The sequence below is a fragment of the Tasmannia lanceolata genome, unplaced genomic scaffold (genome assembly GCF_043159265.1).
Source record: "Tasmannia lanceolata isolate RefF3 unplaced genomic scaffold, GAP_Taslan_0.1 ptg000006l, whole genome shotgun sequence".
NCBI classification, from domain to species: Eukaryota; Viridiplantae; Streptophyta; class Magnoliopsida; order Canellales; family Winteraceae; genus Tasmannia; species Tasmannia lanceolata.
The window spans coordinates 18532968-18551859 of record NW_027518683.1 but is presented as its reverse complement, the minus strand read 5'-3'; positions in this window follow the sequence as shown (position 1 = coordinate 18551859).

Here is an 18892-nt window from a genome sequence, read left to right as displayed (position 1 = left end):
AAGGAACTCCTTAAGAAATTTGGCATGGATAGCTCTCAAATCAAGCCAACTCCTATGAGCACTTCCACCAAATTAGAAAAGGATGAAAGTGGAAAACCGGTTGATGAGAAAAAGTTTAGAGGAATGATAGGAAGTCTATTATATTTGACCGCTAGTCGGCCGGATATAATGTTTAGCGTGTGCATTTGTGCTAGGTTTCAATCGGGTCCTAAAGAGTCTCATTTGAGTGCCGTTAAGAGGATATTCAAATATCTCAAAGGAACTCCTTCTTTAGGATTATGGTATGAACGATCGAATGAATTCAATCTAGTAGGATTTTCGGATGCCGACTTTGCCGGTTGTAGAATTGATAGAAAAAGCACAAGTGGCACTTGTCAATTTCTAGGAAGGTCTCTAGTGTCCTGGTTTAGCAAAAAACAAAACTCAGTAGCCTTGTCTACAACCGAAGCAGAATACATTGCTGCCGGCGCTTGTTGTGCACAAATCCTATGGATGAAGAACACTCTCATGGACTATAATCTTGCATTTAGTAATGTTCCAATCCATTGTGATAATACAAGCGCCATCAACTTGACAAAAAATCCAATTCAACATTCTAGGACTAAGCACATAGAGGTAAGGCATCATTTCTTAAGAGATCATTCTAAAAAAGGGGATATTGAAATTAAGTACATCCACACCAATGAACAATTGGAGGATATCTTCACAAAACCCCTTAATGAGGATCGATTTTGTGACCTTAGGAGTGGACTCAACATTTGGAGTCTAGATCAAATGAAAGAGTTTGCACATGAAGCATGAATAGAAGACATAATTATCTTTGTATATATATCTCATATTTTGATTGTGACTACATGGTTTTTGATGATCCAACCCTAACTCTAAAAATCACTCAATTGGTACCCATAGCCCACTTCATTTCAAGGGGGAGTCGGTACCATCACCCTAAATTAAGATACTTAAAACTTTGGCCTTGCGCCATCATCAAAACCCTCGGAAAATCATCTATGTTCATGCATTGGATCATGGTTGGTTAAGTTGCAATTCAAAATATCACATGTAACTATGTTCTCCTCCAATTAAAAAAAAAAAAAAAAAATTCTCGGAACTCCGAGATTTTGTCTCGGAACTCCGAGGAAATGAACAGAGGGCTCTGGAGCGTTTCTCGGAACTCCGAGAAAATTTCTCGGAACTCCGAGATTTCTTCCAGGCTTCTCGGAACTCCAAGAAAATTTCTCGAAACTCCGAGAATCGGACAGTAGAAAAATAAAAAATTGCGTGTGTTCTCGGAACTCCGAGAAAATTTCTCAGAACTCCGAGAATCGGACAGTAGAAAAAATCATAAAGTGCGTGTGTTCTCGGAACTCCGAGACTATTTCTCGGAGCTCCGAGAATCGGTCCAGGAGCGTTAAAACCCCTGGATCCGGTTCATTTTTTCATTTTCTCATCTCCCCTTTCCCTCTTCCTTCCCTTTCTTCTAAAATACTACCTTCATTTTCGTTCTTTTTCTTCCTTTTTCTCCTTCCACAACCCCTTTTCCTCCTTCAAACCATTTCCTTTAACTCTCTTCTTCCTACCAAACCATTTTTCTTCTTCAAACCCTAAAATTTCTCCCTTTTTCGTTTTTTTCTCTTCTTTCTTTCTCCCCTTCTTCTATTTTCTTCCATTCTAGGGCTATTTCCTTGTTTTTAAACCATTATCCTTCTCTATTTCTCTATTTTTCTCTATTTCTCTCTATTTCTCTTATTCTCCTTCATTTTAGGGCTATCTCTCCACTCACATTTCTTCTCACAATGCCTCCCAAAACCAAAAATCTCAACATTGGAGGCTCCTCCCAAGCTGCAGACCCTGAATACTTTCCTGAAGAAGTTCCCGAGGAAGAAGGGCCTTCTCGGAAGAAGGCAAAGGCAAAGGCTGTAGCGGCTGAGGTTGTGCCTAACTCATTTTTTACTGGGGATAAAGCCAAGAAACTCTGGGCCGACATCGGCACTAGGGGCATCCTCACCGGCAGGTACATTGATCCTCCTGTCCTTCAAAATTTTGACTTACAGGCCAAATTTGATGCCCTTCACTGGACATCCATCCTACACCTCAATGAACCAGTATACCCTCGATTGGTGCGTCTCTTCTACGCCAATCTCACAATTTCTCCTTCCTTCTTCAAAATTGAATCCAAAATCAAGAAAACAGTGATCAAACTCAACTATCACACCTTTGCCACTCTTCTTGGGATCAGCTTTGATGGCCTCACCCACTATTTCTGGCCGGAAGATGGGACCCATTCACTTGATGATATCGATCATGACACGGTCTATGGTAGGATTACGCGGCACTACCACTCTGGTATGCCCGTCCAATCCGCCGACCTCATTCCGGTAGCGCGTATGCTTCACAACTTTATGTACCACATCTTCATCCCTCGTGGTGGGATGCGTGAAGCCCTCAGACCCTTAGAGGCCTATCTTATCTACAGCATTCTCGAGGGCCGCCAGCTTTGTCTGCCGTACATCATTTTTCGCTACATGTTTCAGACCCCTGGCCGCTACCGCTCTTCGTTGCCCTATGGCATGGTCCTCACCCGTGTCTTCCGTCACTTTGGCATCACCTTGGATGGTGAACTGACCATGACTCCGACTGCCCCGTTTGATGAGCAGACCTTTAACCGCATGGCTTTGAATCAAGTAGCGGTTGACGATGTTCTTGCCGCTGGAGGCGGCTACGAAGCCGATGCTCAGGCTGCACCGGCCCCGCAGCCATCACAGGATACATCTTCATACTGCACTCGCCAGGATTTGGCTCAGATGCAGGAGGCTATTGAACGATCCATGGCCTCACAATTTGCGCAGCTATCTACCCATGTTGACTCTGAGATCTCTGCTCGCTTCCAGACCATGACTACCCACGTTGATGAGCAGTGGGCCACTTATTATCGCTACCTCTCCGGTGACCAGTGGGGCCAGGCGCCGGGCAGCTCTTCTCATCAGCCACCGCCTCCTCCGCCTCAGTAGATGGCTCGAGTTCTCTGATGCTCAGATTTCTATTTCTATTCGGTGTATCTATCTGTTTCTGTTTTGTATCGATAGTCTTTGGACTATAATCTGGTTGTATGGATCTTTTTTTTTTTGGGATGTTTTAGGTTTATCTACATCTGTCGCCATTATGCTGTGTCATGAATGCTATGTACGCTGACTGATTGTATGCACTTTTCTGTATGCCATTTCACATCCTCTATATATATCTCTATGTTTCATTCTTTTTGCTTGCATACCATGTATTATGCCTACTCTCTTTATCGCATTTCACGTTACTTGTTCATTTGCTCTCACCTACCCTCACTCCTTTTGTTCCACCTTTTTGGTGATGACAAAAGGGGGAGAATATTTGAGCTCCCAATGCATATATTAAGGGGGAGCAAAGCTCTATGCTTAAAATGTTGCAATCAAATTTTCATCCTTAAAGTAATGCCTTAAATGTTCAATTAAATCAAACTCTTAGGGGGAGCCCAAAGTGTTTTATTCATCCCTAAAGGGGGAGCTCCTACCCTAAAACAAATTATGTTTGTCATCATCAAAAAGGGGGAGATTGTTAGCCCAAGGGTTCAACAAGTACTCCTATTGAATTGTTTTGATGATTAACAAACTAAATTTGTTTTAAAGGTTTTATACACTAATGATTTCCATTGGCAAAGTTATAATGTTCACAGTGTACCATCCTCAAGAGTGCATGACAAGGTTGAACTCAAGGTTGAACTCGAGGTTGAACTCAAGCACAAGAATGGCAAATCAACTCAAGCATCAATGGAGTTGAGTGAGGACATGTCAAAGCCTCTACAAGGTGCCAACAAGATTGAAGACCAAGTAAATTTAGAATGTAAATGGTCCTCAATGTTTAGTCTAGGTCTATGGCACAAAGGAGAGTTAAAATCAACCTAGATAGAATTTAATGGGTTTGTGAATGTTCATAGTGGTGTCTCAACATTGTTGGACCCTCATGACACTCCATTTATCTTGAAAAATCAAAGTTCCAAAAGCCCAAACAAAATCAGCAAAATATAAGGAAAATCTGCTGGCCGTAGGCTTCTCGGAACTCCGAGAATATTCTCGGAGCTCCGAGCTCGGAACTCCGAGAAAATTCTCGGAGCTCCGAGAATTGTTCCAGGTTCAAAAAATAGCCGCTCGGAGCTCCGAGCCCAGAGTCCGAGACGACCGTTGGGGTGCGAATATTTTGTGTTTTTTTATCCCCTCTATTTATATGAACCTAGGGACTCTTGGGTTTTTTACCTAAGGACATTACTAAGATTTCAAGAGCACAAAAAGCCATTTGTTCTCCTTCTCTTGAAGATCTTCACTCTCCATCTCTCACTTGTGCCATTTACCTTAGATTATTCTTGAGAGACCTTAGGACCTTCACTTGTTCAATCTTGTTCGTGTGAGAGTGAGTGAGCTTTACCTTAAATTAGCTTATCTAGAGGTAAGCAAGCTTTTTCATTTCATCTACTTTGTATTTGGCACAAAGGGCGCCGTAGAAGACCCTTGGAGCGTGGAGCTCGATTTGTACAAGGCGGAAGGAACGCCGTATTTAAGTTCCTTGGAGAAGATAGTGGAATCCTCAAGGAAAGTAACTTGAGAAGAGTGGAGTAGGTCTTGAGCTAAGACCGAACCACTATAAAAATCTTTGTGTCAAAGCTTCTTTGCCTCTTCTCCTCTTCTTGTGTGGTAAGTTTTCACTATTGCTTTGAATACTATTTTGGATTTCCTATTCAATCTAAAACTAGTGCAATCTAAGTTTTCAAAAATCTTAAAATTAGAAAAGAAACCCAATTCACCCCCTCTTGGGTTGCTAAGTGAAATTTCAGCCTACATGGGCTAGAGTCTATTAACCAGTCATTAACCCTAGTATATCTCTATATATAGGGGCTGGAGGCAACAAACTTGGTATTCCAAACTAGATACCTTGGGTGTAATGCTTCAAGCAACTTCTTGCTTGACCTAATTCCTCTAACATTTTTCTAATTCTTTGTATATAAAAAGATATAGGGGATTTAGTTTTCAGCAGATTATTAAACCCTCTTTAATAGGACAATTAGAAAATTTGATTTTTTCCGGCCATCTCCGGTGAGAATTGGCCGGAATTCTCAAATAGGAAATTATTTTGTTGTTTATGACAAGAAAGTTTTGTGTTTACAAGTTACTAAAATTTTGATGTATTAAGGTTGAAAGTGGTATTGGAAATTTCTAGTTTTGAGAAATTTTCTACAAAGACACTCGGATCAGTCGACCGCGGTTCCTCTGGAAAGGAAAACATAAAGTTGCACCCGGTCAACTAGGAGTTGTAGAAATTAGAAATCTATATCTAAAAGGGGGAAAATGAATTTAATCCTCGACATTGCATAAATAACTATTGACTATTTAATCCAATTCTGTTGGGGTGAAAAATGAAGAGGAGGGAGATTGAAAGAGGAAAGGAAAGGCAAAGGTGACTTCGGGTAAGTAATATAGTAGTTTTTTTGTGTTTCAGTAGATGTTATGCCAATTAAATGTTAAAAGATGTGCTATGATTGGTTGAAACACGGAAAATATATACATGTATCTTTATGGGGATATACATATATGTGTAGAAATGATATAGTGAAGAGTAAGATGTCTTCTGAGCAGAGTATTAACAGTAATGATTGCTAATAAATATGGGCATGAGTGCCAAGTTGATTATATGTTGATATTTCATTTGTGAGCATTTATATTTCTACGTGCATTCGCATACATCTTATAACCCGCCAGTGGGTAGTGATACACTGGTATATACATGTGATATTATATTCCTCCCCCTTTAGTGGCTTTGGGTTGAGATACTCCCTCGGTGCTCTTGGGCTGAGATGATTCTGAGCATATATTCTTAACCCACCAGTGGGTGGTGATACGCTGGTATATTGATGATTCTGAGCATATATTCTTAACCCGCCAGTGGGTAGTGATACGCTGGTATATTGATGATTTTGAGCATATATTCTTAACCCGCCAGTGGGTAGTGATACGCTGGTATACTGATGATTCTGAGCATATTATATTATGCAAATATAGATATACACCGGTAACATTGTATGTACACTGATTTTGATTGTGCTTTAGTAATATTTTTGTTCAGCATGATTGTACTATTGAAATAATCTGGTAATGGACAAAATTTGAAATGCAATGATATAAATAACTCAGTATCTGATATTATGAAACCAATAGCATATAGTGATACACTGTTAGTATACTATATTGCTTACAAGCTTTGGCTTATGTACGTTGTTGCATTCTGTTTAGATAATGAGTAGCAGATCAGCGTGAGGAGCTAACTTTTGGAGACTTTAGCAGGAACCCTACTACAGAGTGAGTGTGGGTTAGGTGTAATTGTTATTTTAGACAGTGTACAGTTCAGACACATATGTATATATAAGAGCGTTTCTTTTCTTTTACATCCGTGTAGATGTTTTATGTATATTATGTTCATTACCACACTTATCTGGATTGATTACATATTCAGCAGCCTTGCACGCTTACTGGCTCCACCGTATAAGCGTGCGATGCCTATCACGTGCCTCAGGGTTGGGGTCGTGACAGTAGGTGCCTAACCCCTTCTGTTCACGTAATTAGAAAATTATTATTTATCTCAAAGACAAATTGTTTACACCCATTTTGGGTTTTACTGATTATAAATGACCAGATCAGCAAGCAACCATCCACGTAGACTCGGTCGACAGTATTACCTACCACGCTGGCACTTAATGGGCGTAAAGGGAAACTTGCACGGCCTAAATGGTAAAAGAAGACAGTTACCTGCTAAAGCACATTCCTCTTAAGGAAGACAATCGGTCAGATGTGACTGAATATGCACGATGCTATCGGTTTGAATGGCTTAAAGACGTGGCATGTCTATTGCCAATCATGGGAAGGTGGAAAACGGCCACCTAGACTATGGAGGATGTGAAAATAAGTTGACCCATAATGGGTAGTTACCAAAAAGCTTCACTCCAAGCTAAACGTGGGGCAATGAGGAGCGGTTACCCGAATAAAGCAATAGAGGGAGACATCCGTCTCCAAGGATGAGGTCCCAGAACCAAATCCAAAACATGTATTAGCATTTTATCTTTACTTTTGAGCATGGTTTTAAATTTCGACAGAAATCCGAAATTTCGGATTGCAATTTCGAATTTCAGTCAAGACCGAAACTGAAATAGCCAAAAGTTACAAAATTTCGGTCGAAATTTCGTAAATTTGGCATTTTTGGCAAAATCTGTTATAAAATATTATTTTTTATTCCTTTACAAACTTTCGATTGAAATCACCAAAATTAATTTCGGTCGAAATTTTGATTTAAAAATCTGCCATTTCATGCGCTTGTACCGAATTTCGGCAAAAAAATTGGTTTCGGATAAGTCTGAAATTTTATCCGAAACCGAAATTTAAAACCATGCTTTTGAATACATGTTGTAGGGACTCTTAACAGGGTAGAACTCGCCCCTAAAAGCTAGCCGTTAGAGGGAGGGTGCCCATCCCTTATAAGCAAATCCACATCCATTGACTTTTCCGATGTGGGACTATTTTTGCTTTCACGTGGAACCCCCAACAATCTCCCCCTCCACGTGGAAGCAACGTGGCAAACCGGATTTACCACGCCCTAGCTCTGATACCACTTGTAGGGACTCTTAACAGGGTAGAACTCACCCCTAAAAGCTAGCTGTTAGAGGGAGGGTGCCCATCCCTTATAAGCAAATCCACATCCATTGACTTTTTCGATGTGGGACTATTTTTGCTTTCACGTGGAACCCCCAACACATGTACCTTTTACTTTTCCGTAGATGTAGCTGTACTCGGATTAAGGAAGCAATGGATTCATCTTCCCCGGCGAGTCTTTCGTTTTATCACTCGCATTCGCGCTTGATTTGTGCTTTTTTTGCCATTTGTTTTGAGTCGCCTAAGGGCCTTTCACGCTTCGCACGTGTGAGCAACTCCCCCTCCCCCCTCCCTCTTTTTTATCCTTCTTTCTTCTGAGGGTTTCCCCTCTGACCTACACGAGTAAGAAGGAAACGCCGCGCTTCCCACATAAAAAGTTCTTTCCACAAGTGGAAAGGCAGTAGAACCTAAGGAAGAAGTGTCGTTCCTCTCTTCAACTCAATTCGCATGAAATCCAATCCTAGGGGACAAAAACATTTCGGTCTTCGACACCCCCCCCCCCCCCTTTCAAATTGCATTTCTGACCCTTGCCTTGGGAAGAGGCTGGCACTCCCGCACCTACGCGAGCACTCACACTCACCCTAGCTCGTACACCCAGACCGAAGGAGAGCAGAAGTTGCACCGAACACATATGCTTGATTCTACAAAGTTATTTTTGGGTCCTAGGTCCCTTAACCTAGGTGGTGACTCTAATCATCAAAAGAGGGGTTAGAATTTTTATTCAACATAAAATTTAATAATAAAAAAAAAATCAAATGAGGATCCCTAAGAATTTTACAGTTAAATTCCTAAAATCCGATTAGCACATCACAATGAGTCGTAGCTTAGGCATTTGTTACTTTCTTCCGTGAAGTGCCCTACGCTCCACACCAAAGATTAACCATAAGGCCTTCTCTAGTCACGTACGTTGCCCATAATAAAACGGTATTTATCAAGACGCATGGAAATTAATGTATTCGAAAAATTCATACCTATATAAGACTATACTTTTGTTGAATTACTTTATTGTCACACACACGCACTATATGTATATACATATAGTTTCATATATTTTGTGCGAGTTTGTCTTAGCCCGAACCCAGATATCAATTTAATTTCTTAATCCATAGACTCACAATTTTCTAGAGTTGATTCCTTCAAAAAAATAAAATTCTAGCGGAACATCAATTCCCAGTACCACTACATTGACATGTACAATGATCCTATTACCAATACAAAAGATTATTCATGGACATGTCTTGGCCTAATTAGGTCAGTGCATTCCTGACCCCACTCACCATGAAAATATAGGCCCGAACAACCTTAGAGGATTTTAAATGAATCGATCATATAAATGATGAATTAAAGAGTGAAGTAATATTTGAATTAGACTAATGACAGTATCATTAGCATATTATCCGTTCTTCAAATCCTTTAGTATGTATATACATACATGCATGCATGCGTGCATATAATCATCAAGATAGCAGCAGTTTTTCTTGCAACCACTTTCTATGCTTTTAAATCACCCTTGTTACTATATCGGTAACAAAGAGATTTCTCCATATCTTTGTAAATCCTACCCAAAACTTTCTATGCTTTTAAATCACCCTTGTTACTATATCAGTAACAAAGATATTTCTCCGTATCTTTGTAAATCCTACGCAAATTAGTTTCGTTACATACAGGAGGTTCAATTCATCCTATGTGTTCTGTGTTCCTACTTCCCAGTGTGTTTTGGTGATGAGGTTGTATGTTATTCGTGCATCGAGGTGAGGGTTCATGATGGTTTTTAAGTTGCTCTTCATTACGGTTTAGGTTGTTTCCTACAGGTTTGAGAGGTTGAAGATGAATTTCTTCCTATTATGGTCTCGTTTTGCATGCGGTTTCTTCTGGGTGAAAGTGGGTATAATAGCTTTCCAGCCTGTGCACCAGAATATCTCTCTATTTCTGTAGCTCGATAATGTTTCTTGTTATCTCCAATCCTTAACTCGGTGCCTTTGCGAGTCAACTCCTATATATGGCTCTACTCTCACTTGCAACAACAAAAGTATATAGCCATCCGGCCCATCCTTGATGAGCCACTCGGTTTATTTATTCCATTTCCATGTGTTATTTTGTTTTTTGAATGGATAACAATTGAATTAATATAGAAAAAAGATAAACAAGAACAGGGGCGAAGGGATATGTGAGACCCCCCCCCCCCCCAAATGACCAATGCTTTTTTGTTCTTCTCTTTGTTGTTATTTTGAGAGGAAAATATGAGCCCAACAAATCCAAGATTTTGGCAAATTCAATACATAATTGTCCTATAAATTCCCAATTTTAATCTTAACTAATCTATGTTACGTTTGAATTTCTATTTGGCAATATTAGTGTTAATTAACTCCGACATACCCACTTGATCACAACTCCGACATACCCACTTGATCACACATATCGAGCCGCAGACCTTTTTGGTTGCCTAAGACACTCTCGTCCAATCCTAACATCTAATAATATGTATTCTTTGTTCATAAAAATGGATGACCACCAAACACTACATTTAGTCAATTTGTTAACTTTCAACCACAAAAGTACACATCAATAGGTGTTAAAATTGCATGATTGATGTCACTTTTTGAATATAGGGGATCTAAATAGAGGCCCATCAAATGAACTGTTGGACTCAATCTTAGGAGAGAGACCTGACTCTGTTTCTTTCAACGTCGCAAACAAATTTTAGAGCCATTTTCTACTTAAATATGGGTGTAATATTTGTCTTACAACATTTTACATAGAAAGAAACAGAGCCATGGGTCGCACCTTCTTTTTTTTTTTAATGGTAAAGAATATGAAAAAGATTGGAACATGAGAAAACCCTCGACGATCATCGTTGCAATAGAAGAACAATTAACGTGACGACTCCAAGAAAGCACATTAAGGAGGAAGAGAACGAAGACTCCCAAAGCCAACCTAGAGCAACCATCCCTTGCTAGCCTATCGGCCTCCGAGTTTGCCGGTCTCCTTACATGATGATGTGAAATATCCGAGCCTCCCACCCAGTCGGATATTTCATCAATCCACCAGGCAACCCGCCACAGTTGAGATGCTCTACCCTCCAACCACTTATTGCATTTAAAGAGTCGCCCTCCACTATGACTTCATCTAAGCAATCTTTCTCTAACATCCTTACTCCTTGGTGAACTGCTCTCATCTCTGCCTCGTTAGAATCTACGACTCCAATCAGGCCCGAAAAAGCCCATATATAGCCACATGTTGCACCTTACTACAAAGCATTCTTATGGGTATCAAATTACAACTTCTTGGGGAACGGGAAGGAGGGGAATGCATCACAAACTTCTTGCAATTGAAAGAGGGAACAAAAGGAGAGGACTGATAAGTTCCTTAACAAAGCTCATGAGCAGATCTTTGCCATTCCTATGCCTGATAAGTTCCTTTCAATTGAAGAAGCATCCTCCCTATCTCGTGATGTTACCGATGATGAGATCCGTCAAGCGGTTTTTATGGCTGATGGCAACAAAGCCCCGGGGCCAGACGGTTTCAATGGTTTATTCTTTCAAAAAATTTGGTACCTGGTGGGAAAGGAATTCACTGCAGCGGTTCATAACTTCTTCACTAAAGGGAAATCAATGGTTGGAACAATAGTTTCCTCTCTACAGCTGGTCGGGTGGAGCTAGTAAAATCTGTCATCCAGTCTTATCAGATTTTCTGGTCTTCATCATTCAACATTCCAGTGGGCGTTATCAACCAGCTGGAGAAAATTTGCAGAGATTTTGTTTGGGCTGGGAGTGAAAGAAAGAAGAAAATCCATACTGTTGCGTGGGAGGTTATTTGTAGACCTAAGGAAGAGGGTGGGCTTGGACTCCGTGGATTGAGAGATATCAATTCTGCTCTTCAGAATAAATTGTTTTAGAGGCTTCTCCAAGGGGATACCTCTTTATGGACGGACTGGATTCAAGCGAAGTACATCATGACGAAGAACATATGGGCAATGAAGCCCCCTTCCAAACCCTCATGGGCTTTCCGAAGCATATTGAAAGCAAGGGAGACTGTAAAGGAAAAGACCTGCTATATTGTGGGGAAAGAATCAGAAATTGATTATTGGACCCAACCTTGGCACCCGGATGGCTTCATAGAACAGAAATTCTCCAAGACTGGGTCAGATTATTCCCTATCCTCTGTAAAGAGCCTTGACGAAATTCGCCGCCACTCTTGTTGGAACCCAATTTTGAACAAACCTTCACTCAAGAGGAGAAAATATTTCTAAGGAAAGCTTTGTTTCATGAGGAATGCAGTAACAAGGTCATTTGGAAGTCCGCTGTTGATGGTAAATTTTCTGTGAAGAGTGCTTGGGACAGCGTAAGGACTAAACACAGCAAAGTGCCATGGGCGAAAACAATCTGGTTTGTGGGCCACATTCTGAGACATGCTTTAATAGCCTGGAAGGCAATACAGGGGAGATTACTCACAAGAGATCATCTGAGCTTCAGAAACATCTCTATTGACGAGAAGTGTCCCCTCTGTAAAGATGAGAGAGAGTCTATAAATCACATCTTCTTTAAATGTGGGTACTCCTCCTATGTATGGAGGTCTATTCTCTGCCGTTATGGAACCCGTAGAAAAATGAAGTGCTCTATTAATAACGAAGAAGAATGGATCAGAAATGAAAGAAGAGGACGAGGTCAATACGCCACTGGTATTAGAATTGCTTTTGCTTCTGCCATTTACCACTTGTGGAGAGAGAGGAATTAGCGAATCTTTGAAAACAAATCTGCTCATAAATCCGTTATTCTGAGAAGGATTCTTCAAGATGTGAGGGCTCGAATAAACTTTCTAAATCTTAGAGAGGATGATATGGAGTTCAAAGTTATAACGGCCAACCATTTCGGATACAAGCATATGGGAAACAAAAAGGAAATTAATTGTTGCAGGTGGACTTTACCTGGTGACCTTCAGTATAAATTGAATACTGATGCTTCCCTAAGGCCATGTTCACTTACATTCCCGCGCTTGTGAAAGGAAAAGAAAGCATGGTTTTTTTCCCGAGAAACACGTTTTTGCGTTGTTCACATGATTTCCCGAGAAATCATAAATACATATGTGGCAAGTGAAAAAATGACGTGGATAATATGTTTTCTCGCAAAAGCGAGATTTGGTTTCCGACTAAATCAGCGAGATTTTGTTTATTTTCTCTCGTGGGAAAATTTATTGGGCTCCACTTTTTCCAACTCTCACTCGTGTCTTGGAAAATTCATCGGGCTCCTCCTTCTCCGGTGAGAAGTAGCCGCCGGCGAGCGTTGAAGACCCAACCGACGGGTACCCCTCTCTCCCTCTCATCTCTCTCTCTCTCTCTCTCTCTCTCTCTCTCTCTCTCTCTCTCTCTCTCTCTCTCCGTCTTATTCTCACCATTTTCCTTTTTTTTCTGCTCCAGATCTGTCTCTGTGTTGTCTCAGGCGACCTCTGTGTCCTCTCTGGCGAATCTTGAGGAGCGAACACCCATTCCAAAGAAGGTAAGCCTCTCTCCTTTTTTATATTTTTTTGCATTTTTCATTCTTCAAATTTGGGCTTTTTCTGTTTCTCTACCATCACATTTTTTTCATTTTTTTCCTGAAAAAATGGGGGATCTGCTTCTCTCTCTCTCTCTCTCTCTCTCTCTCTCTCTCTCTCTCTCTCTCTCTCTCTTTTCTGTTTTTTGGAAACCCCTATTTTCATGAAAAAAATGTAGTGTTTTCAACACAAATTTTTCCAGAAAGTGGGTTTGAGCTGCTGCCTCCTTCAGCAATGACAAAAATGGGGTTTGAGCTGTTAGGAAGAAATGGGTTGGTTCTATTGGGAATAAATGGGCTGGATTTGTTGGGATGAAATGGCTTGGTTCTATTTCAAGAATGGTGACTTCTTCTTAATGGCAGAAATGGGGTTTGAGCTGCTGCCTCCTTTGGCAAAAATGGGGTCCCTCACTGGTTAGGGTACATTTTTTTCTGAAAAAAATTGAGTCTTTTGAAAATCCGATTTTGCAGCAAAAATGGGGTTTCCTGGGCTCTGTGACTTTCCAACAGATCCAACCTTCTTTGCAAGAAATCCATTTTTCCAACGGACCCATCCCTTTTTCTTTTTTTTTACAAAGAATGGCTTGGATCTGTTGAGATTCAAGCATTATTACCAGTTTTTGTTTGTGATTAGGGTTTCATTTTTGTTGAGAACGGACCCATGTATTAGGGTTTAGGGTCTGATTTCCATTTTTTTGTGTTTTTGGGTTTGTATTTCATCTTTTCTATGTGGTTGTGGGTGTTTATGATATGTAGGTGTTTTGGAGGTGTTGATGATATGTGGTTGGGCCTCCATTACCGTTGAAATGGGTCTCCATCTTCGGATTTTTTTGGGTGCAAAAACCCTCTTTGAAATGGGTCTCCATCTCCATTACTGTGTTTTTACATGGCATTAGTGGGCCGAACAAAGATAGGAAAGAAGAGACCAACATTCCTACGCCCCAAGCTTCAACAAGCTCTTCTGTGACGAGTTCCTCTTCCAATTAGGTTTTATTGTAGTGTTTCTGTTTATACTTTTCAATTTGTAGGCCTGTAAGTATGTCAGACTATGAAATATAGTTTAATGTGACTTTTCTGTTTAGTTTTCCTAATACAGTTTACTTGGCAAGTGAACAGGCTTAGGAAACCTTTTCTCTGGATTTCTCAGATTTTCCTGCGCAAGTGAACAGGCACATGATTCCTTTTCCTGCACAGTTTCTTTTCCTTTCTGCCACTTCAGATTTCTTTCCTTTCCTTTCCCTAGAAAACAAGTGAACGGAGCCTAACAGACTCTGGTGGTGGGTTAGGGGGAATCATCAGAAATGGTTGGGGCGGGGGGTGGCAATCTTTGCTTACTCTATTAACACTGATAGTGCGGCAATCTTTGAGCTCGAAATTCAGGCAATATGCTTTGGAGTTCGGGCGGCAAAAAATCTGGGCATTTCAAAGCTATGGATAGAAGCAGACTCTACTTTTGCTGTCAACTATATCAATTCAATTTCCCCCCCTCCTTGGAGGAAGTTTCCATTGATCTGGAATACTTGGAAGGATTTGAAAGACACAGATTGGAGAATCACACAGATTTGTAGAGAAGGAAATATGGTAGCGGATTACTTATCCAAAAGAGACTGCATATGCAAAGGCAAAAACGTCCCGATTTCAAAATTTCCCACTGAGTTGCTGAGATTATTGGAAAGTGACAAGAGAGGGATGATTTACTTTTGAAACCCTCAGTGAATTTGTTGTCTGCACAATCCTCTTTTATGTATTTCTCTGTTTAGGATTGGTGATCTCCTGTAGTTTGTATATTGTTGTTTTTCATTAGCCCTTGGTGGCTTGTAGCAGCATGCTAAGTTAGGTCCTTGGTGGTCCGTTCTCTGTATTTCTCCGTTTCTTTTAATATATCTGGTGGGGGTCTTGCCTAACCCCAGCTTAATCATCCCAAAAAAGAAAAAGAAAAAGGAGAGGACTCTATCGTTAGGGCGTGACCTCATTGTAGTATGATAAGGTGACACGCACTAAGACAAAGTGGATCCCACCTCTAATTGATCTGACCTGTCTATTTGATATGTCTTTCTTTGGATCTCTAATGACCCAAAAATCACGCCAATCTTCCAACTGTAACATCCAATAATAATACGCAGTCTTTATCGCATAACATGGATGGTCAGAGTGCATCAATTTACTCTACTGCTCTGCTGTTTATAGTGGGTTCCACCTTTGATGTACCTAACTGTCCATTTGATAGGCCTTGCTTTGGATCTTCTATAGCCCAAACATGACCCCAAAATCACACCAATCATCCAGTCCTATTATCCAATAAATATTTTTTTTTTTGTCTTTTCACTAGAAACACTACAGTTTTCGAGCAACGAAAAAAATAAAACGCATTATTGGACGTTAATATTGTATTGATGGTACAGATCTTGGACCATAGTAGATCCAAAGTGAAGCCTATGAAATGGAAGGTTCAGATCACTTATAGATTGAAAATCTTTATGTGATGACAATATAATGCTAAATATGTGCCTTATTGGTGGGTAAATGCTTGAAATAGAGTTTGTGACGAAACCCACCTGAAGAATAGCATGAAACTTTGAATTATATGCCCATGAAAATACATGTTAATTATGAGACCGATAATCCGTTTTGGACTCACAATCGGTAATCAAAATCCAAAACAAACAGGGCCGAGTGTAGGCAAGTATTTGATTACTAGACCTAATAATAATATATTTCCTAGTACTATTTTTTTTTAAAATGGCGAAAATATATCATTAAAAGAAGAGGGGGGACCGAGATGGACCACACCCGAATATACAGGAATCAGAAAAAGAAAGAAAAATTATAAAATAATTCTCACAGAGGGAGAAAATCAAACCACTCCAACTCCGAGCGACTAACTCCACCCCTAGCCATACCATCCGCCTCCCATTAGCGGACCTCTTATTATCTATTTTGGAAAACTTTTTACCAATTTATATAATTAGCTTCAGAGATAGTTTAAGTTTAAATAAAGAAAAATATACGTTGATCCTGCAAATGCCTACAATATTTGTTAGTATAGGATTACAATTCTTGGAAAATGATAAGAGATAAGTAAAATGATCAACAAATTTTGTTTTTAATTTAGTCTTATAATGGTTCTGGTGATACTTTGTTCTCACCTAAACAAATTATGTTTCATTAATGAATTAAACTAAGAAGTAGACAACTAAAACAGTTTTACCAATTGAGCTACAACCACTCTGTGGATCAGATGGACTAATCTAATTTAAGCTAAATATTGATTTACTTGTCTTTTACCTAGATCATAAAATACTGAAGAGTACACTTTTTTTTATTTTTAATAAGTAACTTTAATGTAGTAATATACTCATTCCTGAGTAGAATAGTTCACTTTTTCTATTGGTTGTTTTACTTCTTTGTGGTTTTATGTGATATTTGAGGAATTAAGCTTTGAAATTTTAAAAGGCAAAAAATTCAGTCATATTATTGGAAACTTATACTATGTCCTTAGCTTTAATAACCCTTACCCAAATGCGAGACAAGCATATCTGATCTTTGCCCAAATACCCGTATCCTAAGATTTTATGCTTTAGTGGATCCCCGTGCCATTTCCTCCAAGTATACAAGATTGTAGTGGAGGGGTATGGGGCACTTCCATCTTGGGAGTGTGGAATTGCTAACCAAGTGTATGATGCTTGGGTGGAACCACAGAGAATAGATTGAATAGACTGGAACCTTTGACGGTTGTGCAAATCAAATCCGGATTTATCCTTTTGCTAAGTGGCTCCACAGTTGACAAGACAACGAAAAAGCATGCCAATTGGACAACCCTAGTTTTATGACTAGATAATGCTAGGTACCTTAATCTTTGCTTGCAAATTCTTAGGGTTAAAATTCAGCACCCAATTAAAAAGCCAACACGTGGCACTTGAAGTTTCAAGTGCAGTTAAGGCAAAAGGGTAATTTCACAGCCCTTCCAGAAGCTTTTAGAAATCCCGCGAACTGCCCAAGTTGGATAAACTTGGAAACTGATATTCTCGGCGCCAATCAAACAAGATTCCAAAGGCAAGATTCCTTTAATGCCTTAGACTCTGGTGTATAAAAGGGAGACCGAAATTCAAGGTGAGCATTTGACATCTTATTCTCTAATTCCCTGAGCACTTCAGCTTTCTCTAATTCTTCCAGCACTTAAGGTCATACTGTTACGTCTGGCTTTGGCATCAGAGAGTCCTCCCGGGAGCAGGTCCACTTGTGAGAATCAGTCTAGATTACAGGGGCAACACAAGTGGAGGGTTGAAATAGAATATAATCTTTCACAGTCAAGTAAGAAAAGGGAAATGATATATTCAGCCCCTTTTTACTTGGGAGAGCCCCCTCTTGTGTAGATGAGTAGTCATAAATACACTAGAGGATATGTCCAAAGTAAAAAAGTGGGGCAAATGTATCACTTCAGATAGACCTATAATTCCTATCTTATTCAGCCATAGTTAGTAAAAAAATCACTTAAAATCCTTCAAAAGCATAGAGAAGTATCCGAGGATTGGATTAGGATATTTGGATAACGATAAGGGATATGCCGGAGGTACTCCAAATCCATATCTGTTTTTTATCCTTTTTTCTCCTTTTACATAATTCAGATAGAGCTGTGACCATGGAGCCCATTATAATATCCTTTTAAATCCTTCTTTAATAAGATGTCTAGACATTGGATCCTTTTGCCCTTTTTTAAAGAAAAAGTTTGAGCAGTTGTATTCTTTTTATTTTGTCTGATAATGGTTCGGTATGATTCACTAATGAAAAACAAGTAGTTAATTAAGCCACTGCTGCAGACTAGGCTAAAACTTTATTTGCGGTTAAGTGGGTCTACTCAAATCAACTGGAATGAGTTAAAAGTGACTCGACACTTTCCTAGAAATATGCTAATATATGCTATACATATTTATAAATCCCAATGTGTAACACGAAAAATGCAACCCGACTGGTTCGATCAAACCAACGTTGGCTCGAGTTAGGTTGTCATTTCCTCGGGTTGGATTGGGTTAGGGTGGCGAAAAGCCAACCCAATTTAATTTGAGGTTGGGTTAGGGTTGTGGCCTTGGGCAGCCCAACCCAACCCGACATCCATCCTCCAATTATCGTGATATTCAAAATCTTAGGATTAATGCTTATTTTTGTATTTTTTTTATGTTTTTGCTCTAGGCTAAGCCGAATCTAACCTGACTCAACTTGACCAGGTTGGGCTAGGGTTAGCCTCAACTCGATGTCCCAATACGGGCCAAGTTGCATAGATTAAACTTGTGAATTAGAAATGGCAAAATTTTTATTAATTAGCATTAGAAATAGGTCCTCATTTTTAAAAATCTTTATCCACATGAGCAATAAACATATCATATATGTATCCTAAGATTTTAAGGTTTAGTGGAAAGCCATACCCAATCTTAATCAGATAGAATCCGGTCACTATGCAGCCATTCTCATCCACTAAAAAGATACATGATTTTATCAAAGTAACAAATAAAAATATGTGGTCATTATGTCCTTTGAGGCATCTTTGGAGTCAACGAACAGCTCTTCTAAATGTGGCCACACAAACATCCACATTGTGTACCTTATGGATGTCATATTGTAGTAGAGTAACATCACGCATGGGCTCTTTTG